The sequence below is a fragment of the Hyperolius riggenbachi genome, chromosome 10, assembly GCF_040937935.1.
Source record: "Hyperolius riggenbachi isolate aHypRig1 chromosome 10, aHypRig1.pri, whole genome shotgun sequence".
In the NCBI taxonomy this organism is placed as follows: Eukaryota; Metazoa; Chordata; class Amphibia; order Anura; family Hyperoliidae; genus Hyperolius; species Hyperolius riggenbachi.
Window position 1 is genome coordinate 189,893,922 of NC_090655.1, and position 27,049 is coordinate 189,920,970.

The 27,049-nt window shown below is 40.5% G+C and overlaps 1 protein-coding gene across 6 annotated transcripts in view; it reads left to right on the forward strand.

The window, feature by feature from the left end:
- The window catches only part of ZMIZ1 (zinc finger MIZ-type containing 1), a 483,594-nt gene that overhangs the window by 154,724 nt on the left and 301,821 nt on the right, over positions 1-27,049 (forward strand). For all 6 annotated transcript variants that reach the window (XM_068255451.1, XM_068255450.1, XM_068255449.1 and 3 more), the window contains exon 3: positions 12,137-12,229. The gene's annotated coding sequence lies outside the window, so the exon portion shown is untranslated. The remainder of the gene's footprint in view (positions 1-12,136; positions 12,230-27,049) is intronic.

The following is a 27,049-nucleotide window of genomic DNA, read 5'->3' on the forward strand; positions in this document are numbered from 1 at the left end:
TTAGTTGACAAGTTGGTGAGTAGGGATGATCATGGATATGCAAATATTACTGAGTTTATGCAGATTTATGTATATTTTTATGCAAATATATGCAGTTTGAAAATGGCCCAATTAAGTCCCACCCAGGTTTAAATTGATAGGTCTATTTTCAAGCTGCATATATTTGAATAAAAATTAACAAATTTGAATAAACCTGGAAGTATTTGCATATCATTGATTATCCATATTGGTGATATCCCTTAGTAGGATTTATCAACTTCTATCTACTGGAAGAAACTGTGTCAATGTATACTCCTGCCTTCCACTCACTGTCCCTCATTCTTCTCCCTTTCCTCTCTCTTATCCCTCTTTCTCTTCTTCACATTCTTCTCCTTCTTCTCACTGTCTCTTGCTTTTACTCTCTCAACTGAAGTCAATCTTTTTGTGACATTATGGACTTAGAGCTGGGACTCACTGCAGACGTTTTGCTGTATTCACAAAGTGCCCACGATTTAGCAAATCGTTGAAGTGCCACAATTTCACTACAATTCACAGAGCGATCTTGATTTGGATACTGTAGCCATTAATGTGTTCTCTCCAGGATCACTTCCAAAAGTTTACAATCGCTTTGCGATCGCATCAGTGCTAGTGGGACCAACCCATAGGGATCCACTGTACTAGTACTTTGTTAATCCCCAGCGATCAGCAATTGCAGCAAAAGCACTCCTTGTTGGTCCTAGCCCTTCTGCATGCCATGCTTTGCTATTACCCACTGCTACTTAAAGCTATTCGTATATTCACAGCTTCATAAATTCCGTCTATTCCTCCTAAGCTCTGTAGACCTTCCTCCTTTGCCTCAGCACCACGGTTTTCACCAGTGAATTTCATCTTGCATTATGTAATCTAAGTACTTGATTTTAAATGAATCATAAATCCTTTAATTGAACAGCCTAGACTGATTTCCCATTCGTAGCAGTGGTATAGCCCACCTATAGCTCATAAAATATAAAGAACCATATAATCCAGCTTGCAGACACCTATTTTGGCCTTCCATCAATGCAAGGTATGTATTTCGTATGGCTCTGCCTTCATTCTAATCAAAACTGATCCACAAATGGCAACAACAATATGGGTTGGCCTTTGTATAGTTATGGTGGAAGAGGTGCTGACTAAAAGGTCATACTCCTTGCTAGTGTAAGCTGAAGATCAGAAGAAGTGCTTCACAACCCTAATGTCAGAAGTCATGTGATCTTAGACTAAAGGCAGAACTACCATTTCTTAAACCTGCATGTCTGAATTCCCATAAGCCTGAGCTGTTCCTGATCACATGATCTTCCCAAAACGTCGCTGTGCATCACTTACTCCAACCCTCAACCTAGGTTTGATTAAACATCACACACTGCCGGCCTAGCTCTGTTGTCAAATAACGCTATGAAAGTCTCTTTATTTTCCTGAGCATTGCTATATGAGGCACCTGCAAAGCATATAAATCTTAAATGGTGTGTAATGTATTTTATCAATGTTAAAGTTCACACAAATGCTTTCATGCAGTGCTTTAGATAGATTAAAAAGCAGGAAGGTGAATGTTAACGCATATGACACATTCCATGAAAGTGTGCCTTTCTTGCAGTGGCACATAATGAATGGGTCATAATTCCATTGTTTTCCGCTTTTTGCTTCATGACAGCCAGGCCTCCCTGTAACACATGCATTAATAATAAATGTTTCTGCCATGAATTGTTTTGATGCTGAGGACAGAATTAAAATAAATATTTTTGCTATGGAGAATATCTTTTAATTTGGTATTATGTGAATGTCTGTTGGGGAAATGTGTGTGTGCTTTTACCCCAAAGTACCCCGAAAACTGTGAGACCCTTGGTGGTGCTTCTGCGATGGCTTTCATTATTCGACTCGTGTTATGATGCATATATATTTTTTATTCATCATTTCAGCTGTCTTTGTCCCCTCTGGTTGCCGATGAACCAGATGCCTTTTGACTTGAATATGAATGTTATTTTCTGTCCCCTTGTACTATTGCGCTGCCAGCTCCTCTGCATTGGCTGTCAGCCAGTATTGATTGGCGCCCACCCCGCTGGAGTTAACAGATGTCAGGAGTGATAGATTACGGGTCGTTCCTTTTAATTTCACTGCTCCCGAATCACAGCTTTGAGCCTAATTCTTTTCTGTGTCAGGATCACTCTCCTGTCACCTACCTCTTCCTTTAACCCTCGCGCATCCGTAGAGTAGTGAAAGCTATTTAAATTAACAAGAAGTGAAGGCAACATCTGGATCCGAGCCTGTTTTTCCACTCCCTTTATATTCTTGTCATCTTCACGTCTTCTTGGGCTGCCACTGGCACAACTTCACACAAAGTCCATTATTCAGTTTTCTGTGTAATCATGCCTGTGTGCACTTTCATGTAGGTCTATCTTACTTCCTGATTGGCCGATAGCTTTACAAATCCTGTACATACAGGTACAATCTTGGATGGCACCAGTATAAGCAATCAGGTGAGGAAAAAATCCTGTTCATATTAGTCACAAGCATCGAGATCCTCATTTAGAATAGCCATCCTCTATCCTGCCTTTTTGTGTAATTATATATCCTGCGGATTAACACTTCTATTTCTGTTCCACAAGTAGTGAATTAAAGCCAGATACATGTATTGCTTTCACCCAAGTGTGTGTGTGTGTGTGTGTGTGTGTGTGTGTGTGTGTGTGTGTGTGTGTGTGCGCGCGCCTTACACACTATGTGTGTGTGTGTGTGTGTGTGTGTGTATACAGTGTTGCATGTGTGTGTATATGTCATTTCTTTCCTTCTTGTCTCTTGCTGGGACGTCAGTGTCCTGACAGCTGCAGCTAACAGCTGACTGTTGAACTACAGGACCTACAGGGCCGGCCACGTGTTACTTGGCACGGTTGTGCATCCAAGGGCTGCTTAGCACTGGCATTAATATGACCTTATTGCTATAGCCAAGGCCTTGCCTAGGTAGGAGCACTGCGAGTGTACTGACTTGAAAACACATGTCATCCATTCAGCTTTATGATATTTACTTTCCTGCAATTAAAGGACATTCATTTTTTTTGGCTTCCAGCGTGACCCATAGACAGAGATTAGATGCTGTCAGCAGAAAGTACGTTAATCCTCTTCCTCCTGATCAATGTGAGAACCTTTTATCAGAGCACTGGTCTCCTGCCATCCGCTTTCAGAATGGTGTCTGTGCTGTGGTGTCTGCTGCACTTTCTGCTGTGGCTTGTTCAAGCTATACTTACGGTGGTGTGTAAAATATTTTAGTGTGTTTTTGTTTTTTGTTTTTCCTTCTCTTTAAGGACCACAATAATGAAAAACTGTAAAATATAAAATACATGTAAACACATATAAAAAAGTACATTTCTTCCAGAGTAAAATGAGCCGGTACTTTTCTCTTATGTTGCTGCCACATACAGTAGGTAGTACTGGTTCTTTGAAAAGGAACTCCAGTGAAAATAATGTAATGGAAAAAAGTGCTTTATTTTTACAATAATTATGCATAAATAATTTAGTCAGTGTGTGCCCATTGTACAATCTTTTAAATCCCTGATTTACATTCTGACATTTATCACATGGTGACATTTTTACTGCTGGCAGGTTATTTCACTGGAAGTAGCTGCTGCTTGCTTTTTTGGCAGTTGGAAACAGCTGTAAACAGCGATTTCCCACAATGCAACGAGGTTCACAGACAGGAAACTGCCAGGACCATAGTCCTCAGTTTCCTGTGGGAGGGGTTTCACCACAATATCAGCCATACAGAGCTCCCTGATGATCAGTTTGTGAAAAGGAATCAATTTCTCATGTAAAAGGGGGCATCAGCTACTGATTGGGCTGAAGTTCAATTCTTGGTCACGGTTTCTCTTTAACCTCCCTCCTGTCAACTGTTGCAAAAAGCAGAATTTTTATCAATGTTACTTTTTTTTTTTTTTTTTTTTTATGGATCTTGTGGATTTATGATTAATACTAGTACTGAGTATAATAGTTACCATGCATGTTTGATGTTTGGTCAGGTTTGGCAATGCTCTACAGAAGCTCTGCATTCGTTTTTTTTTGTTTTGTTTTGTTTTTTGTTAATGACAATAAAGAATAGTCTGATGGAATAAAGGTACTTTCCCCCTCAACTATCATTCTGCTTGTATTGTACTCCCTTTATTAATTTATGAAACATGGTTGCAGAATATGTTGTTGCTCATGTTTATTCTGGGGCTTATATTTTTCCATTGTGGGATGTGTATGTGTATAGGTGCACTTTTAAAGGAACCCGAAGCAAGAGGCTTATGGAGGCTGCCATATTTATTTCCCTTTAAACCATGCCTGTTTCTCCGCAGCCTTGCTGATCATTCTGGCAAAAGTCAATCACACACCTGAAACAAGCATGCAACTAATCTTGTCGGAAACAGCTGATCTGCTTGCTTGTTTAGGATATATGGCTAAAAGTATAGAGGCAGAGGATGAACAAGACTGCCAGGTAACTGGTATTGATTAAAATTAAATAGGTCAGCCTCCATATCCCTCTCACTTCAGGTTCCCTTTAAGCTTCATTTACAACTTTGGGGATGATTCACAGCAACTTGGTGTGGTCTTTTATCTTTGGCTTATTTCCACCATTGCCATCAGCTATTCGTTTCCGTGTGAAATGACTCATAATACTTTATTCTTTTTGCAATGGTCCAAAACATAATTCCACTTGGCAACTCTCCCTCCTTTCTGCTCCATTCCATCCTCCTACCTTGCAGGCGCGTGAATCGGGACTACTTTTACTTTATTGCATTGTTCTGTAATCGCTGCTCACTGTCTTTCGCTTTTTTGTGTTTGTCCTCAACTTACCTTTACCTGTTTAGCAACATTGCAGCAAAAGATAGGACTTTACAGCTCTTCACTGCACATTACAGTTGGTTTTTCACCCTATTTAAAAAGGGTAAAGTGGGAAAAGAAAGCCATTCAAAGCAACAGAATGGGCTTTCTTAAAAAAAAAAAAAAAAATACATAAAATGATTATTTCGTTTACTAAACAACAAACCTGTTATAACCTAATTAAGAACAAAACAAAACAGGTTTAAAGGGACTCTGGGCACCTCTCAAGGGCACCTCCCTGGCGTTCAATTCCCCCAGGATTTCTGTGCAAAAAGTGATAAAATTAATTTTTATAACTTTTTTTTTTCTTCTCCTATATCTTGCCAAAATGTGTCAAGCAAGGGTCTAGTATACAGTGCAGGAGAGTATTGCTGTGTATGCACGTTTATACTGTTCACAGCATGTTTTGTATGGATGGATATATCTGTCAATACCGCTAGGGAGGTTAAGACAGACGACTTCCAACAAAGTCGTGCTATAACCCCTCTGGAGGAGCCTCTTGCAATGGCCATGCGTGTCACTTCCTCTTCCTGCTTCATTCAGTGATGCACTTCTCTAACAGAGAAGACAGCGGTGACCTGGAAGTTATAACATAGCCAAGATGGCAGCCACGATTTTTATGTAGCACAAGCTACAGAAAGGTATGCATCTTTAAGTACTTTGCAGTACTGGTCGGAGTCTTAAAGGCATACCCATGAGAGGTGCTCGGAGTCCCTTCAAAAAGATATCTAAAATAAAGTGTTTGCCGGTTCTTTTTTCCCATTGATTTACATTAACATTGCCATTGTCAGGATGGTTAAAGAAAACCTGTACTGAGTAAAATTATTTAAAATAAACACATGAGGTAACTTCAAATTATCATTACATAATTAGCTTGCCATCAGTTCCTCTCAGAAGCTCACCATTTTCTTCTTACAGTGATCCCTTCCAGTTCTGACAACATTTTGTCAGAACTGAAATGTATCAGTTGCTGTCAGTTATATATCAGTTGCTGTCAGTTACAGCTGAGAGGAGAACTGATGTGTCCATGTTTCCCTATGGCTCAAGTGGGCGATGTTACAGTTTAACAGTGTGCTGACCAGGAAGCTGTTATGGGGTAATGGCCATTTTCAAAATGGAGGACGGAGAATTCCATTGATCACAGTGGACAAACAGGACGCAGGAGAGGAAAAATAGATTGAGGAGTAGATTACACAGGAGGTAAGTATGACTTGTGTATGTTTATTTTGTCTCTTAATTTTCAGTTCAGGTTTTCTTTAAGTCACCTCTGACCACTTCATGGAAAGAAATGTCTTATGATGTCTCACCTCCATCACGTATCCAAAACACAATATAGTTCAATGCTTTTCATTGTAAAAGGAAATACTCTTACACCGCTTTGGCCAACTCCTGTATCCAGAAGCACTGGCGGACAGCACTGATGCAACCTTAAACTTCTTAAAGGATACCCCAACTGAAATGTGACATAATGAGATAGACATGTGTATGTACAGTGCCCAGCACACAGATAACTATGCTGTGTTCCTTTTTTTCTTTCTCTGCCTGAAAGAGTTAAATATCAGGTATGTAAGTGGCTGACTCAGTCCTGACTCAGACAGGAAGTGACTACAGTGTGACCCTCACTGATAAGAAATTCCCCTTTTTTTACCTCTTTTTTGCTCTCAGAAGCCATTTTCTGCTAGGAAAGTGTTTTACAGTTGGAATTTCTTATCAGTGAGAGTCACACTGTAGTCACTTCCTGTATGAGTCAGGACTGAGTCAGCCACTTGCATACCTTATATTTAACTCTTTCAGGCAGAAAAATAAAAAAAGGAACACAGCATAGTTATCTGTGTGCTAGGCACTGTACATACACATGTCTATCTCATTATGTCACATTTCAGTTGGGGTATCCTTTAAACTTTCTACATTTATTATAACTACTTTTTTTTTTTTTTTTTTGTGCGCACCTGTTTCCATCCAATGGGAGCACAGAGAGAAGGACAGGGGGCAGGTGCTTGCATAAAGCCTCTGTACAGCCACAACGTTAAACCAATAACATGTGAAGTGAATAACATGGATTCTTTTTTACATGGGCACCTGACAAGGGATGGGATGGATTATTCAGAAACTGATAAATCAATGATTTGTTGGAAGCTGGAAATATAAATAAGGATCTGAGTGACTTTGGCAAAGGCTAAATTGTGATGGCTAAGCAACTGGGTCAGAGCATCTCCAAACCGCAGGTCTTGTGGATGTGTTACCAGTATGCAGTACCAACCAAGAGATTCCCAAGAAAGATGAGAAGCAACTGGGTCAGAGCATCTCCAAACCGCAGGTCTTGTGGATGTGTTACCAGTATGCAGTACCAACCAAGAGATTCCCAAGAAAGATGAGCAGTAAACCAGCAACAGGGTCATGTGCTCCCAAGACTCCCTGATGCTCCATAAAGAGCACCACCACCATCTACTATGATTTGAAGCACAGTATAGTATATGTACACAGTGGGACCTTGGTTTGTGAGCAATAATTCATTCCAGAAAAACACCTGTAATCCAAAACACTCTTAGGCCTAGTGCACACCAAAAACCGCTAGCAGATCCGCAAAATGCTAGCAGATTTTGAAACGCTTTTTCTTATTTTTCTGCAGCGTTTCAGCTAGCGTTTTGTGTAGCGGTTTTGGTGTAGTAGATTTCATGTATTGTTACAGTAAAGCTGTTACTGAACAGCTACTGTAACAAAAAACGCCTGGCAAACCGCTCTGAAGTGCCGTTTTTCAGAGCGGTTTGCGTTTTTCCTATACTTAACATTGAGGCAGAAACGCATCCGCAATCCAAAATCTGCAGCAGCCCGGGAGTATGCGTTTCTGCAAAACGCCTCCCGCTCTGGTATGCACCAGCCCATTGAAATACATTACCCTAGCGGATCCGCACCCGCAAGCAGATCGCAAACCGCAGCGGAAACGCTCCGGTGTGCACTAGGCCTTAGGGCCTTTTTCCACTACATGCAGATACTGGATGCAGAAAAACTGTCTTCAATGAATGCCTACATCAAATTGAATTTTCCTATCATCAGGATGAATGGAAATCCAAAATGTTTTATAGTAAAATATTGAATACAAAGAACTATACTGTATAAAGTAAAAAAGACTTTCACCAACTTACAGAATCATTGTTATCTGTTGGCTCAACCCAAACTTTTTGTGTGTGTGTGTGGCTTTAACAAGGAGCTTATCCAATGGCCGTTACATATGCCTACTTTTGAGGCTATCACGGAAATGTGACATTTTATAGTCCTTGCACTCAGATTGTTGTGATAATGTGGCATGCATATACATCCTATGCTTCTGTATCAAGACGTTGCTTGCTTATCAAGTAAGAATTTCATAAATAATTTGCTTGGCTTGTAACAAGCTCTTAAACCAAGTAAGGCCTGGTTCACATTGCAAGAGTTTTTTTTTCTAAGTGTTTGTAATTGTAAAAGCTTTTGCTAATGTAATGCTATGGGTGTGATCCCACTCGAGCGATGTGATTTTTTTAAAAAAAATCCACCATAGCTTTGCATTAGCCAGAGCTTTACAAATCACTAACACTAAACGGCTCTTGCAGTGTGAACCAGGCCTTACTTGCAATCCAAGGTTCTACTGTTATTATTTACTGTTATTGCTTGTACAAAATATTCAAATGTCAGTACTTAAATTATACATGCTAGAAGATTAGAAGGCTCTCATTATTGAAAAAAAAATAACACTTGTTGCAAAACTTATCAACCCCTTTAATTATTCTTGCCAAGCCAGGCAAGTTAAGAATATGGCTGTATGACCTTTTCCCTGTCTTCTGCTGCAGTCGGAGTGTGTTCTATCTTACTGATAATGGAGCGGTGGACATTTCCTTCTGTTAGTGATAGTCGTCTGCAGAAAGCGAGTTCTGTATGTGTGGGGTTATAGCAAGAAAGCATCCCTTTACAGGCGCATGCTGCTAAGGCTACCTCACAGCTGAATAATAGGGCTGACAAAGCATGGACTTGTAAGGCTATACCTTTTTTTGTATTATGCTGAAAAACACTGAAGTTTTCTCTCTTGTCTTTGATGCATTTCCTTTTGGGCGTTCTAACATAAATTTTACCAAAGGCACAGCAGTATAAAATAATGATTTAAGGGCTGCTGGCACTGAATAAGGCAGGTAACTTGCATCTGTGATAATAGAAATATGGCCCTGCCATTGTACAGTTTCCCAGCCTGTCATTTTCGTCCTATGGCTTCCCAACTTAAGGAGTCACTGACCTACAGCAAGCATGAAGTTAGTGTAGTCAGAAAGCCCTGACCAACATGCCTATTTCAGCTTACTGACTGTAGTGAACTTCTTGCATAAGCAGTAACAGAATCTACTACTTAAATACTTAAAAAATGACATTGTTTGACTTCATAGGCTAATTTGAAATAGAATAAGTACAGCTGTGAACAAGCCACTGTTGCCAAAGCTGTTTAGTAACACAGAACAATACATTGGGACTTTGTATTCCAATAGGTGGTAATAGTAGTAATGGGAGTTTGGATAGTGTTTTGGAGGAAGGTTAATGTTTTGCTGTAGGTAAATTTTGGGATTGAGGAAAAGTTGAATTATGTGGATGCAGAATTATGCAAATGTGTGCATCTTAAAACTAGACCAATTAAATTCCACCTTCGTGGGATTTGATTTATCCATTTTCATGCTGCATGAATTTGCATAATTCATCAAAATTATACCTCACCAGATACTTTTCCCTAGTTAGAGTGAAGGCCCATACTTACGGGCTACATTTGTGGCCTGTCGCTAGCACACGGGAGCGTGTGCGCGACAGGCCTGCGACAGCTCGTCGCCAGGTCCCTTCGCATACACATGGCGGAGGGACTTGGCAACTGATCCGGCGGAAGCTGTCGCTGTTGCTCCCCCCCCCCCCCGCCGGATGCTCAAGGTATTCCCTGCTTGTTGCTGTCGCTAGTCCGCATACCCACGTGGACTAGCAACAGTTGCGGCGGCAACTGTCGGCAGGCGATTGACCGCGCCAATCGCCTGGCGACAGCAGCGACGAGCGACGGATCGGGGTGCGCGCCCGTGTTGCACCTCATACTCACGGGCGACCTATCGCCGCAACACGCGTTGCGGTGACAATTGTAGCCCGTGAGTATGGGCCATAAGGCACCATAGGTGGTTTTGGAGGGAAAGCATTAAGAAAGTTTGTGCTGTGGAGTGTATATACTGTAGTGGAGGTGTTCGTGTTAGGCTGGGCAGTGAAGCAGGTTAGGCATAGGTCAGTGAGGGAGGTTAGGATTAGCTAGATAAGAAGTTAAAATACACCTGAAGTGAAAAATCAAAGCAAAACTAACTACAGTGCTCCATTTTTTTTTATTTTTTTTTTAGGATTCCTTTCCTTAATGCATTTCTGGGGTTTTCTAGCATCACTCCCGTGACTTCCATGATCACGTGATAGTTTTGTAAGGTTCTGATTTGCTGGTCATGACTATCCTCCTTTTGTGTCCTACATGATCATGTATTACTTTTGTATCATTTACATTACTGTGCACCCATGCTATGCATTTGAGTGAACCTAACTTGCCTAATCTCCATGCTCCATCCAGTGACTGACTAAGCATTACCTTGTACTCATATTGTGCTGCGTGATCTGGTCTTTCTTGTATTCCTGTATTGTCATATTGCTATATGTCACCCCTAAATATTGTCTGTAACCTAAACTAATGTCCAGCGCTGCGTAATATGTTGGCGCTTTATAAATACAATAAATAAATAAATGTGTCATCTCTCTATTTTATGTAGAGTAAGGCAGGAAGTGACCACATCAAATAATAGCCCTACAAATTTATCACCAAATCATACCACTCGCATGCTTCTCCACGAGCAACTGTAATACGTAAAGGGAAGCTCTTCCCACCACTCTGTCTCCTTACCACAATACCAACTGTGACTACAAATTCAATATAAAATCTAAAACCATTCACCCAAACTGCATACAGCTTTGTGGGCTGAAAGTGTAAATTGCTGAGTAATTATCAGTATTTGTAAGTGATCGGTAACTGCCCTTTCACAGGGGCATTCATGCGACTGGGCGCTATTCCTTCTATTACATTGTAACCACTGCTGCTAACCCTTCCCTTTTCTCACCCATTGGCTCCTAGCATTCACACCAGGATCAGAGATGTCTCAGCTACTAGAGTGGGGCGCTCATACGGAACGCCAGAAAAATATACTGGTCACTATGTCAAATAAATGTACGTTTAGGATGTGTTCACTGCTGTCCATGTACTGCATGAAACCTTGTTCTACTGCTCAGTAACTGCAGTATCAGATCAACACTTGGCCCATGTGTAGTATCAGTGGTCTCATGTACAATTGTTTCTCCAGTAGCAAACATTTTCTTTATGAAAAAACCTCAAAGAATAAATATCTAAATGTTTACATGAATTGACCATAACAGCCAGACATTTGTATTGCTACCATTTCCCAGGACGGTGAGAAAAAGGAGGGCACCAAAAATGTTTGTTTGGATCTGAAAATAACATCTGCATCCTATTGTTTATTGATACAGGTGCTTTTATTTCCATCAATCACTATATGTAGGATAGAGCCAGAATCTGGGCTTTGCTTTTTTCCTAGTATTCTGTAGGCATTCTTGGGCAGTACATAAGCACCTTGATTAACTGATGGCAAATCGCTTTTAAAGTATCTGGTTAGGGGCACCTTCATCAGCCTAAGCCCTCTTGCACACTATTATCTTCTCTTATCTTCCATTCATTTTTCTTATCTTTTCCCATTGTTCACTATGCGAAATCGAGCGCGGAATCGATCGGGCGGGAGATCGGACATGTCGGAAATTATCAAACGAGCAATCTAAATGGCTCAAAAACGTACCGTGTATTCCCAGCATAATGCTTTTAGCCGTAGACCCTGAACAAGCATCCAGCAGATCAGGTGTTTCTGACATTGTCAGATCTGGCAAGATTAGCTACATGCTTGTTTCTGGTGTGATTCAGAAACTGCTGCAGCCAAATAGACCAGCAGGGCTGCCAGGCAACTGGTATTGTTTAGAAGTAAATTAATACAGGAGCCTTCATATTTTTCTCACTTCAGTTGGCCTTTAAAGGGAATGGTGTGCTACATTTTTACTATTATTCTTTTATTTTGTTGCCACAGTATGTGTCTTCATTTTCATTGATTTATTTATCATGTTTGCATCCATGGTCTATTTCTTGAGAAATGCAGCAAATTGCTAAATACTTCATGTTTTTGTTTTGTTTTAGGATAAAGTGACCGTTTCCCACTATCCCGTTGCAAGACTGAACCACCCATGTAGAACCAGGCGAACACCCCGTTCACCCTGTCACCTAACTAAGGTAAGAATTCCCTATCCTCTGTTAAACAACAAGCGACACCCATGCTAACCTAGAAATACAAAAAACATATATAAGTAGATAAATACTACTTCTACTTACATAACAGATGTATTGTGCTATCCACGTAATGATTCCTGTGAATTTTATAAAGGAAAAGCAGAAAATCCTATTCTAGGTAGTGGCCAGTTTGTCAAGTTAATGCTGACATCATATCCTCCCTGACTCTTGTTCCCCGCCCCCCCTCCCTTCTCTTGCTCATTGTGTATTCATTAGCTTCCCTCCTCCCAGAGTCTTCAGACACTCCCACTGAGGTGTATACTGGGAACTGCACTGTTTTTTTTTTTTTTGTTTTTTTTTTTTTAAATTTACACATCCAGTCGCTGAGTCACCTCAGCCTTGCTTGTAAACACAAGTGATCAGAGGTGTTTCTGATAAGCAGCTAAGCAGGGAAATAAATGGAAGAGGAGGAATATATTATAGATAAAAATAACTCCCCGCATTCAACTGATGGGCACTGTTTGGCACTAGGGCCAGTGCTCATAAAGTATGTGATAACTACAAACCATAACAGCAGAAAAGTTTTGAAGGTTTTGAATGCAGGATTAGCATCTTTATCACTTAATACACTCAGACAAGTTGCTGTTGAAATTTGATTTTTATGGTGGAAATACTGCTTTAAGTCGCACAGATTCTTCTAATAACTCCTAGGTTGGAACACTGAATATTAAATCTTAGATATTCCAGTGTTAAATCTTTGGTATGTGTGCTACTAGGTCTGCACTGCCACAGACTGCCATATTTACAGTCTTGTAAAATTGAGCAGCAAGTGTTCAACAAATCTCTTGACTTGTGGGAACCGTACAATTATTTTTCTTGTGTGACTATACAGAGGGATTTTAGCACCCTTCTTGTTTTGCAATACCTTGGCAGATGTATAATCTTGCCTTACTTAGTATGCATTTCATTCTATGCCACCTTGCCGTACCTACTCCTGTGCTCTGTTATTAGCTTTGAAAGGGTGTAATCGTACCGAGTGCTTTTGCTCCTTGAAAGAGTTAGAATTCCTCGGTGCCAAAACCTTTGAGGAGGAAGCTTCTTGTTATGTTGCTTGTCCCTGTGTCAGGGAATGGAGGCCTTTCATTGGGGAGTGGAAGCTCTTTTCACCTGATACAGAGAAGGTGTTCTTAAGTCATTGTATAATGATGGTATCTTTTTACACTCTGGTAACGCTGCGGCTGTAGAAATCTAAAAATAAACACATTGCTGTCTTCTTTTCTGTTGGCAGCAATATTAGAAAATCATAATTTTTTCTATTATTGCTTAGGATTGTAAATAGTATCAAGTAGTTGCCTTGCATTCTTGAGTATAGCCTGTAGATGACCTAGGTGCTTGATGCAGCATAGTTGTTGTTATTGATTCATATAGTACCATTATATTCTGTGGTGCTGTACATCAAAACTCACCTGCATTTTGTTGTATGATCATTTGCATGCAGTATTTATATAATTTAAAAGGAACCGGAGGTGTGAGGCCTATGGAAGCTGCCATATTTATTTCCTTTTAAACAATGCCTGGCAGTTCTGCTGATATTTTTGCTCAGTAGGGTCTAAACCACACACCTGAAACAAGCATGCAGCTAATCTTGGCAGATTTGTTATAGACATCTGATCTGCGTATGCTTGTTCAGGGTCTATGGCTTAGAGGATAGAGGATCAGCAGGATAGCCAGGCAAAGTTTATTATTTAAAAGGAAATATCTGTCACCCTTCACCATAATTATTTTCAGCAAGGATTTGGGAAAGTTTGAAATTATACTAGTTGTTCAGTGAACTTGCTGTTGCTTGGGTTTGCTTTTAACTTTTGTATGCATTCCACTGGTTGTGGGGCATTGTATCATCAAGCAATTGTTAATGGAGAACTGTAACCCCCCCCCAAGTTTAACTTACCTGGGCCTTCTACAGCTCCCTTCTCTCTCCCCCCCCCCCCCCCCCGCGCGCAGATGTCCTGTGCCCGCACCCGGAGAAAATAATCCTCCAGTCCCCTGCCGTGGCTCACTGCTGGGTTGTTAAGGTTGGGCACCACCACAGGGATGTTAAGATTGGGCACCACCAGGGGGAGGTTAAGGTTAGGCGCCACCAGGGCAGGGTTCTGTGTACGGAGAGGTTAGGTCAAAGTGAAATACTGGAAAATATTCCCAATATTTAACTATTTCCTGCATCCTTTCAAAAAAAAAAAAATCTGGGTTTATGCTGCGCCTAAATTAGCATGGAAGGTTTTTTAAATGTACGTCTTGCTCAATATTTTTGTGGGCTGTTACACAATTACAAGTGGTAGGGGAGCAGATTTCCATAAAATCTTGGAAGCTGTTTATGCTCTTTAGTAAGTAGGTGCAAAAAGCAGATAAGTAATAGTTTAGAACCAGCGGTGTGTTTTAGATTTTAACCTTACCTGTAAGGAAGTCACCTTTTTCCTACTTCTTGGATTTGCAGCCAGTTTCTAGGTCTCTGCAGTTAGCAGGGGATTTCTATAAAAGTATCTAATGTAGGGGAAACCTATTATAGTTTAGTGCCGGAGGGTTCAGTTCCAGTAGCGCTTCATCCCTGGTCTTTCAGTCCTTTGTGGAACTCTGAAAGTGAAAAGTATTGGCAGAATCCACACGTCTCCCCCTCAGTCCACCATTGATATACCGTATGTTAATACAAGGCAAAATTAGTCGCTGTGGTGACTGTATTATTAAGTCCAGGTTTCAAATTTGTCAGTTATGTAAAAATTAGACCATACCTCCATTCATCTTGTCAGGAAAATGCCAGATTTACCAAAGTGACAGTTGTAGACTGTTGGTTGAATATTCTAACGTTCGTTATACAGATGCTATGAATAACCTCTGACAAAGGCTGCCTGCTCTGAAAGTATCTATCTTTCTATCTATCTATCTTGGTTTGGCATCACACATGTTAAAGTGCCTCAGAAGCTTCTGTCCTATTTGTTTATCCACCTTAAAAATCATGGTGCAGGAGCCCAGGGGTGCAGCTCCAGTCACTGGCTGTCTGCGACTGGCAAGGGCTGTGACAGCGTGTTCTTTCCTCAGGAAAATAATTCTGTCATAAGAACATTCCCCTAACGGGAACATTCTGTTTTTCTGCTGCTCTCTGTGTGTGCATGTGTTTGTGTACTGAACTCCTAGCATATGCTTTGTAAGAAAGCAAAACGTACAGGGATTACTGATTGCAATTATAAATGTATTAATTAGGTGTTCATGCTTATGTGTGCTGCGTTCTATTTTTAGCCAGCTTATATAGCACATAGTGTGATCCCGTCTGACAAGAGACAATGGTTTTTGATGTCACCATTGACGTTTCAAGTTTGATCTGGCATTGCGTCTTACAGCCACTACAGGCAAGAGGCTGGCGTAATGGTTTTGTGACTTGCCTCATACCATCCACGCTGGATCTTCTGTTTAAAGGCACACCTTCACTATTTATTTTTGATTGATTAGACATTTGATTTGAAAAAAAAAAACAACAAAACAGTTAAAATCTATGAAAAGGATACATCTTTTTGCATGTGTTTCCTGTATGCAAATTTTCACATGCATTTTACCCATTGACAAATCATGTCATGGGAAACTGATCAGATATTTTCCCCACACTTAAACGTATGCACAGAATGGCATAATTTGGAAACTAACCCATACACTTGCATTGCTGTGTGTTTTTCTGCAGCGGAAAAAGCGCTAGGATTTGCATGATGTGGAAACTCAGCCTTATGCAACCTCAATAGATTATTGATTTAATTTTTGACCAAAGCTTGATTGGAAAGGCCTGCTTTTTTGCCAGTTAATCATAAGCTGGGGCAAAGGAACCTGGAAGTGTGATCAAATACTGTATAGTCAGGTACTATATTGATCACTACCAAGTTAGCGGTAGAACCATTGCAGTCCATGTTCCATCAGATGTCTGCAGAAATAAGAAATGATTACAAATCTAGCGCTGCAAATTGGTGATCCATGTAAACTATCATTATCAGGAAGATAGTGATTATTTAATTTACCAAATATTCTACTTAAATATCTAATAGTGTAGGGCAATTGTTTAAAGCTCAACTAAATCGAGATTTGAACAAGGCAAATTGTAATGGCTATAGATTTGATAGAAAGTAAATGTAAACAATGTTTAACAGCAAAGTGGACAGAATACCTTAGGAGCTAAATCTTCTTGCCACCGTGTACAACTAGTTTTGCGATTTTCTTTCTATTCAGCTAGCTGGGTCATTCAGGTGACCATGTGAAATACAAAGTAGGTAGTTCAATAGATGCCTCACTACATTCCCCAGAATCCATGCTGGATTGGGGGGAAAGTTGACTTTCACTTACCTGGGGATCCTTCGAGCATCTCTCATATCTCTCCCGCCAGTTATTTCAGGTACTCTTTAAAGTGGACTTACGTGGAGAAATTATGAAACTGCCATTACTAACCTCATTCTAAACACTGGTTGTAAAGGTGATTTTTTGAAATAAGCATACAGCTAATGGATCAGCAACATGGAGTCCAACACCAAATCTGCATACCTAATCTGGGTTAGTAACTCAAAAAGTATAAAAGCAGAGGATGAACAGGACAGCCAGGCAGTGGTTGCAACCGCACCAGGGACCTTAGGCCAGGGGGTACCTCCCTCAATTACAGTATTAGCGCTATTTTGCTCCTGTTCCCAGCCCCTTCTTGCACCTCTGACACTGTGGATGTTTTTGGTTGGTTTTGCTACACCATATGAATTGTTATGTATACAGTGCTGAGGACAGGCAAAACTTGTACTTGGGCCCATAGCTCCTTAGCTATGCCACTGCATTGATGTCATTGTTATGGCATATTTAGAAAAGTGTATTCTTGAATCAGATATGTGTCAATGAGACTGGCTAAAAATATATAAAAAACATCTTAGGGCTTACAGTGTGTCTGAGCCCTCATCCTGCGTTTCTTAGGCATGCAACATAACTTTTTTTTATTGGGTTACACTTATAGCGGTCTGTCATAGATGTCAAATTTTGGTTAGGTGTGACCCCCCCCCCCCCCCCCCCCCTTAGTACAACATGTGCCTCCTAGTGATTTTTTTACGCTATTGCACGTGTAGCATAAAGCAATGATTTATATTGCTACTAGTTGTTGTTAGATTGTATGCAAAATGAGCAAAGCAGAGACTTGCTGCTACCGTCTGTTATGTGCATAGCTAAAGCGCACAGCACAACGCATCCTACATTCTATATGTTGTTATAGTTGGGAGACACTTGGAACCTGTATGCTTCTGCCTTTTAGATCTTCCCATGCCTGGCTCTAACACATGCCTTTGTGGTCTCTACTGCTTCATCTCTACAGCAAGGTGAATGGAAATGTGAACCATATTATTCATAAGTTCATGTCATTCTGTGTTTTATAAGTAGAAAATGTGTACCTCTAGTCTATATGTACCATATGTGAAATGAATAAGAAAGGAAATGATCTCCCTGATTGGGCGCTGAGCATAGCAGTGGTTCATGCAGGGCAGTACTTGCTGCCCCCACCTTCACAAACACTTCAACAATTGGTATTCATGAAGTGTAACACGTTCCCTTGTAATGGCCTCTCCTGCAGACAATTATTATTGTGTTATCCTTACGGTTTTATTTTTATTAGTATTTGGTTCTCATGCAGCTTTGTCTGTGTACGCAGCACTTGTTCAGAATGCAAATGCAGCCAAGATCAATGCACAGGAATGAAATCAATCGAGCAACTGCTGGTACATGAGGATGGGGGCTGGGGGCTTAACCATTTGATACTATAATATACATTAACTGTTCACCTAGCAGTGTCGGGAGGGGGTGGGGGGGTCCTGATGATATCGGCTGCAATGTGCATGGTTACATGCGTCTTCCTATTTCACATCTCCTGTCTCTGGAAAGAGGGCTGCCTCTGTGCTCGCACCTTGCTATGGATAATTCATAATAGGTGGCTGATATTAGACATCTGTCATGTTGGGGCCATCCACATGCAATATGGGTTTCCAGAGCTGGTTGATTCATCTGTAGTAGTAAATAGCGTTAGGATTCTTAAAATTTGTGTTTCCAGTAATAACCCACCTTCATAGAAACGGTTACCTGAAACAATCTTTTGTCAAAATGCTAAATAACCTATATAAAGCCAGAAACCCACTGGGAGCGCTTTGTAAGCGTGAGTGATTTGAAAAAGCTCATGGTAATGCAATGCTATGGGGGATTTTAATAAAATCACATCGCTCAAGTGGGATCACACCCATAGCATTACATTAGCAAGAGCTTTTCAAATCACAAAGCGCACAGAAAAGCTCTCCTAGTTGGTTTCTAGCCTAAAGGCCCATACACACGTCGGATTTCCGCGAACGACAGGTCGTTTGAACGTCCCATCGTTCACCCGCTAAATCGGGCTTGTGTACAGACTATCGTTCGCTTGATAAGAGTGAGTTATTGCTCAAACTCACTCTTATCAAGCGAACGATAGTCTACACACGCCCGATTTAGCAGGTGAACGACGGGACGTTCAAACGACCCGTCGTTCGCGGAAATCCAACGTGTGTATGGGCCTTTAGTGTCTGTTGTTTGCTACACAGAGGGAAGTGGGAGGACAAATGGGAGGCCCTCTGCTGTAGGGACAACAATAGCATTGGCCAAGGCTTTTAGGCCATTATTGATGTAGACAGCACTTAAATTGGGTGCCACCTGTACATTGTAGATTTCCACCCAAAACCATTATGATCAGCCACTTTGGATGATAAATATCTAAGGGATGTATGTAGCATAATATTCTTAATACTGTATTGTATGTAACCTCAATGAAAGCTGATCTCTGAAAGCCAAGAACCCAGCCATATGTTAGCAGGCTGTTTGCCATACTTAAAGCAAACCTGAACTGAAAACTAAAAGTCAAACATGCACACATCATACTTACCTCTTGTGTAGTCTACTCAACTTTTTCTCCTCTCCTGCATCCTGTGTGTCCGCTGTGATCAATGGAATTCTCCATCGTCCATTTTGAAAATTGCCATTACCCCATAACAGCTTCCTGCTCAGCACGCTGTTAAACTGCAATATTGCCCACGTGAGCGAAAGGGAAACTTGGACAATACCTTGCTCATCAGTTGTCCTTTTTGTTATAACTGACAGCAACTGATACATTTCAGTTCTCACAACACCTTGGCAGAAATGGAAGGAAACGTTGTAAGAAGAAAATGATGAGGTTCTGAGAGGAACTGATGCCACGGTAAGTATGTAATATTCATTTGTCTTTCATTCATGTGTTTATTTTAAATTATTTTACTTGGCTTAGGTTCCCTTTAAGCCTATATCGCCACCTTATATAATGCAAGATTCATCTTTCTTATCCTGCCATTACATTCTTGTCACGTACTGTGCTGAAAGGTTTAACGAATATTAAGTATTGGATCATTTCTAATTCTGAATCAAGTCAGGTCTTTTAATACTTTTATTGCTTTATCCAAATGTGATTGCAGGAATAATCAGGGTGATACCTTTATTATTGGACTAACATGGCAGGTTTAGAACAAATTCAAGCACTTAAGGCTTTTTTTTTTTTTTTTAACCGAAGCTCTAATAGGAACTTGTCTAACTACTGTTTCCTACTAGAAATAGCAGAAATATCAGCCAGTCCACAGAAAGCTGAATTCAGACGTTCAGTAAGTATGTGTGTGCTGTACTGGGCACCTTGTAATGTTGAGGTCTTGTTTCCAACCTAGTGTTTGAAAGACCTATATATATATATATATATATATATATATATATATATATATATATATACGCAATGTGTGACTACTTGAGTACTGACTACTGCCTTGCATTGCGCTATGTTCCATAGGTTGTGCACTGTGTGGCCCCAGTTGCGCCCCTAATCGTTAAGGTTGGTCCTGGCTTACATTCCATAATACTAGCTATGTGCCTACGAAATGGCCAATTAGTTACAAATTTCTCTACCTCTATGTGGCGTTTAGGTCAACAGACATTGAATACTACTATAAGCAGATTGTATAGGTAAACACTCATACTACATGGAGGAGGTAAAATTGGTCAGTGATTGGCCAGTCATAACTAGAAGTGTGTACCAGGCTCAAGTGTTACCCTATGGGGAGCAAAAGCCACCAGATTACTGAACAAACTGCTGTGGTCCTAGCCCAGGCATGGGCAAACTTGACCCTCCAGTTGTTAAGGAACTACAAATCCCACAATGCATTTGCCTTTATGAGTCATGACTGTGGCTGTCAGACTCCTGCAATGCATTGTGGGACTTGTAGTTCCTCAACAGCTGGAGGGACAAGTTTGCCCATACCTGTCCTAGCCCAAAAGGAGAGACTGGAATGTGGGACGAGGAGGGTGACCGCTCACCCCACTTCCTAGGGAAAATGGTACTTTGGATGTATGCAAGGCAGCACTGAAATGGTGAGTTTTCTTGTTTTTTGGTGGTGGTTTTTATATTATAATTTTAGGTTTATTAGAGCTATTATATGGCTATATGTTAGAAATACAGATAACACATGACTTGAATCCATATAAATGCAGAGCTTTGTGACTAAGCAGGCATCCCTTAGCCATTGCCTTGGGGCCTGGCAAAAATCCACATCTGATCTTGTCTGAGGAAAAAAACCATAGAAAAACACACGTTTCTTATTAGGGTATCCAGATTACCCATAGTGCTCTCTCCATAGATCATATTTTATGGCACGTGACATAGCACAAGAGGAATTACAGGGCTTTTAGCTCAAGAGATGTATTCAAGCACAACCAAAAGTTGCTAGAATAAAGGCTGGTGTTTCACCAGCTACAGCAAGAGAAAACTGATCTGCCAAAGCCGCACCTTCATTCACAGATTATAACAATACTCCTACGTATTGTTTTACAGAGGGTTGTCTCAGCACACGTCCAGCAGGCTTCAGTTCCTACAAGTAACACTGACAGTTTTCACTCTATCAGGAGGTTACCTTTATGTAAAACTTGTGGCAGTTAATAACTGCAAATGACAGGTTAAGTTGCCTATATATATCACATTGTTGTCCTTATATGATTCTCAGTCTTTCCTTTTGCAATGATGCCTATGATCTGGGGATGTGACTTGACAGCTGAGTTTGAATGTAAAATAACCATATAATTGCTCCAACATCATTTAACAAAATACACAATGCTTTCTATCAAAGTATAGTTAGAGGAAGGATAGACTTGACATCAGAGATGCTAAACCTGAACTAGCTTTAAATCTTGTAATGCACAGAAGGTACGTATGTATAGGAACTGGACATACATGTCCACACCTATGGAGGTGACCGTGTAAGAGATGCTGAAGACCTACCAATGCCACCTGTGTGCAATATAAGCTGGCCAGTTGTATTACAACCCCAGTGTACAAGCCCAAACTATTAATTTTACCTGACCTGCTAGCATCCTCCACTATGTTCAAACATGACCCATGTGAGTATTGCAAGCATCAAAAAATAATGCTCTAAAGATGTAACCATTTCTTAAATGTAAATGTTGAATGCATTTAGTGGTTATATCAGCCTTTCTCAACCTTTCTACTCTGGAGGAACTCTGCAAATAACCTTTGGATCTCAAGGAACCTCTGCATTTATTTTGCAGGAGACATGGTTTTTAAAACTATGTGTGGCTGTTTATTTCACTACCCCCATTACACTGCCACTCATTATACTGTCTCCTGAGCCCCCAATTTAGTGCTTCTTGTTACAGTACTACCTATTATAGTGTGCTCTATTATACTTCCCCCCCCACGATGGGGGAAAATGCCAAGGGACCCCTGCAGAGTACTCTAGGAACTCTGGGGTTCTAAGGAACCCTGGTTGAGAAAGCCTGGGTTAAATAGTACCTTACATTTTTGCGTAAAACCTAAAGGAATATGGGGATATGGCTTCTTTAGATATTTAGACAGGAGCCATGCAACAGGAGGATTGGGAAGGCCCTAGAATGGATAGGAAAAGCAAAAACTCCAGATAAGCAGAAAATTAGCCTCCCTCTGAGGCACAAACAAATCTCACCACTGGAGTCTCCAAGAGTTAACAGTCAGGTTACTTGGCTTGCCATACTCCACCCTTATCACTAGGCTCTACTGAGCTTCTAAAAACATTCTGATGTCAGTCGTGGAAAATCATGTAATGAAAACTTGTCTGAATTGGCAAGAAAATAGATAAGACCACAGTGGCGTTAAGATGCTTCCATAGCTGTTTGTAGAAAGCTATCTTTATTATTGGCATCATTTATAAAAACATCAACCTATTACTCCATAGACAACAGGGAATTACATGGCACGTAGATTATAAACGCAAGGAAAATAATAATTAAAAAAAACCCAAAGAGAAGAAATAGAGCACTGCAGACTGAAATAACCAGTAATATAAGGCACATTCATTAAACCATCTTGTATTTCAATCAGTCTTCGTTGCTAGCTGACGGTGTTGGCTTGTTTCTTCTACTATATAAAGGGTTAACAGGAGAAAAGAAAACTCTGCAATGAATTTGTGGGACATATCCTGTTCTGTCTGTGTAACTTCCCTTTTGTGCTTCTGCCCTGACTCCCCCTCCTCTCCTGTGTGCGTCTCCCACCTCCCCCCACTTTGTAGAAATATGTCAAGTCTGGAAACAGTTCATTTCAAAGGTTTTTCTTTTAAGCAGAGCATGGGGAAGCTGGCTGCATGTGTAATGTATATTGTCCTCATAACTCAGCTAATAAATTACTAGGAGAGCAGGAGCTGGTGGGGAGAGACTCTGAGCTTACTCAGTGTGTCACTATTTCTCCTTGTGTAGGTTTGTTAGCAAAAAGTCTGAGCTTGTTAAAGTGCTTTAAAAAACCCAAAAAGGCCCAAAAAGTCTGTTTTGCGGGAATTGGGTTAAGAATGCTTCCTGCCCCCCTTCGCCCGCGCTAACCTCATAGTCTGCGCTCTCTGTGTAAGATGTGTGTGTGCCTGTGTGTGTATATCATCACTCCAGCCATGTTTAGATTCTGTATGCAAGCCCTTCATGCCATCTTCAGTGGTGGACTTTGGTAGAAAAAAAACAAACAAACAAAAAAACCACACACATAGTTCAAAGTTTAAGACAAAAACAGGAAATCAAGTGGGAAAAAAAGTCCCTAGTTTTGTTGTGTGTGTATATTTATATTTTTCTTTTCATCATTATTATTAATAATCGTAAACGCTTCAATCACGTATTTGTGAATGCATACGGCTGTTTTACAAGGTTATAACTGATGTTGACTTGCTGGATTTCAGTCTTCCAAAACTTTTTACATGGAGCGTAACAAATCTAAAACAATTATTTTTGTATGTTTTAAGACGATCAGTTCAATTAGATCTAAGTTCTCTAGCTCTCCCATTTGATAAATACGACTGCATTTATACGATCATTGCTAAATTGCTCTTACTTGTCAGCTTGGTTTTGCATAGATGTTAGTGTTTTATTGAATGAAAAGTGCCTGTGAGCACTGGCAGTTGAGATGTGTGGACAGCATACATGGGGTCTGAATATAGAGCTGAGACATGGCGTTTGAAATATTAGGACTTTATTCTGTATGCACCACGGACAGAAGAGGTGAGTAGAATGAATCTCACTGCTTGGCTACCCTCTAACCTGTGCGACTTGTGGAATCCTTCTACCCGAAACCATAGTGACACACATGCGTAAATGCCAGCACAGAGACGTATAAATATATGTTTGAGACAAGAGCTAATTGTGTGTGGAAATGTTCCAGGACGCCACTGATGTAACTTGCAGCACATGAAGTACAAGTATTGTACCTCCATGGTGAGAAAACAAGTTTCCAGCTTACCCCAGTCCTGCCAATTAGCACTTAGCAAATATGTACACAAGAGTGAAGGAGTCACCCCATCCAGAGCTGGCATTTAGGTGTTTAATACAAACTTTAAAAAAAAAAAAAATCTTATTGTTTGTGTATGGATTGAGCCTGTTGCCAACTTAACTATTTGTTTTCTTTTATGACTATCTTCCGAACGCTGAAGTGAGAGTGCCCTTGCTTTCTACATTTACCTTTCTGGATGTTTCTATGTGTAAGGCTTATCATTTAATGCCAAACCCAGGAATATTTTAGTTTTAGATAGTTTGGTTATAACATCTATTGAATGTTGACGGTTTTAAGTGTACCTGTTGGGGAGATTTACTTTAAATTTCTTCCCCAACAACTTCCATGGCGTGCCTGAATTGACATGATATAAAAATATGTAGTACCACTTTTATCAAGAAATTGTCTGAAGTCTCTCCGTTTTTTTATTTGCTGAGCAGGTGTTAAAAAAAAAATTCTAGGCAAATTGTCTTGGTGAACAGCTTATTACATTTAGCCTGGTTTCCTGAAAAGTAAATACAAGGCAAAATCCCCTGATCAGATTGAGAAAAGACTGCTCATTTTTAAACTGAAAAGTAAGATGGGACTCTTCTGTTTTGCAGCTGAAAGCAGCAGATTTCAAATCAGGCTGCGGTTTACAATTTAGTCTTAAAAATTAAGCCCTTACCTTTTTTTAAGAATTCAGTTTCTGGCTCATGTTTAAAGGGATTTCGAGCACCTCTCATCGGTATGCCTTTAAGCATACCCATGAACAACTGAGTGTGTCAGCACACTTACCAGCCACTTGTTTTATCCAAACTCCCCCTGGCATTGCTGCTATAAAATGCATGGGACCAGACGACTTCCAACAAAGTTGTGCTATGACCCCTCTGGAGGAGCCTCGTGCAATGGCTATGTGTGTCACTTCCTCTTCCTGCTTCATTCAGTGATGCACTTCTCTAAGAGAGAAGACAGGGGTGACCCGGAAGTTAGAACATAGCCAAGATGGCAGCCACGATTTTTAAATTGAAATCTAACGAAAACGATTTGGTGTAGAACGGCGATTCATGCATCAAATGAAAGAGGAGAGCACAAGCTACAGAAATGTATGCATCTTTAAGTACATTGCAGTACTGGCCGGAGTGTCTTTAAGAGCATGTTAGCTTAACCGTATGTTGGTACATACCTGGTGGGCTTGCAGCAAGGCATACCAGATTTTTGTCCAAAATAACTTGATTTGTAGAGTCCTTCAAAAATCCACAATTAAGTGGTCAACAATTCTGCTTTTGGGACACAAGCAGGGCGTGTGAAACCTTCGGAACACAGGCTTATCCAGCACATTGCCAATGCTGCTAAAACGTGTAGCAGTGAGCTGGCTTACTTCCACTTTATCAGTGACCACTGTTATGAAAAAAAATGGATTCCTCTATGATATCTGAGAGAATAAACGGTAGAATTGATGATGGAAGTGATGTCTTTCATAGAACTTGGTCCCCCTGGATTTTTTCAGAGGAAATGCAACAAGTGGGGTTCTATTTAAAATTTCTTCCTGTAGCTTTTGCTTTATATTTGTTATTTACCTGACTGATCGATTTCCATGACTACCATGCTTTGCATTACCTTCTAATTGAGAAGATATATTGACAGGCTTATTTGTTGTATTTATTATACACCGTGTATAACCTTCATAATCTTTTGGTTTTGTTGAGAATTTTTCACTTTCTACAAATATTATTGTTAAGGACGTTCCTTGTCTGAAGGCACAGTGCTATTGTTGTATGTGTCCTTGGGCTTAAAAAGAGATTGTGAAAAGTAAAAAACGAAGATCTAACTGAAAATAAAAGTTACTAATGCTCTAATTACCATTCGTAAATGGCATATAATTATCTCATACGTTTATCTTCAGTTCAAGTCTGTTTTAATTATGAACCCTGCTTTTTCTGAAGACAGGAAATAAGGGGAGCAATAAAAATTTCAGAGTGATTTTACCTTTTCCCTCCATTCTACAAAAAAGTTCTGTTTTTTTTTTTGTCCTTATATATATATATATATATATATATATATATATATATATTTTCTTCTTTCCTATAAGGACTGCATTTGACAAGATGAGACACAGAACATTTATATCTCACATTTCTCCTGGCGCGCTAAAAGTACTAAAGCTGCACTCAGTAGGCAGTAGCAGTGTTGGGGAGTCTTGCCCAAGGTCTCCTGACAAGGTGCTGGCTTACTGAATAGAAAGAGCCAAGATTCTAACCTGGCCTCCTGTGTCACGGTTAGAGCCCTTAACCGTTACACTATCAAGCCAATTAGTGGAAATGATCACAAATAAGAGCACAAGCAGCAATAAAAACACAAAAAGGCTTAATTTTTCTACATGGTCATAAATGGTGAAGCGCAGCATTTGTTACCATTAGGTGTAGTTATAAAACATTTTACTTGTTGTGTTACTGTAGAAGAGAAGTAGTGATCCCTGCCACAGAGACAAGACTGCAAAAAGGATTGAACAAAACTGAGCCCTGTTCCACGCAGACAGGGCCGGATTTACCTTAAGGCACTGTAGGCTCGTGCCTACAGGCACCTGATGATGGGAAGGCGGGTCACTCCCTTCCACAAGCGCCTCCATCCTTCCTTCCCTATGCAGAGTTCTGATGAGAATGTAAATGAGAAGTTACTGACCCTGCTCTTGGCATTTCACTGATGAGATCTCCCTTCAGTCAGGGGGCACCTCTAGCTACTTAGTACTCAGGTTCCTCTAGCTATCTAGTACTTCAGGGCATCTCTAAATGTCGAGGCTACTTCTGGCTACCTAATACAAATGGACACCTGTAGCTACCGACAAAGCAAATAAAGGCGCAGTGACAGCTGGGCCAGCCAGCACACTTGCAGTGCGGTTCAGTGGGGGTTTGTAGGTTCGTGGAGGGTAAAGTCTAGGGTGCCAGGACATCTGTGCCTATAGGCTT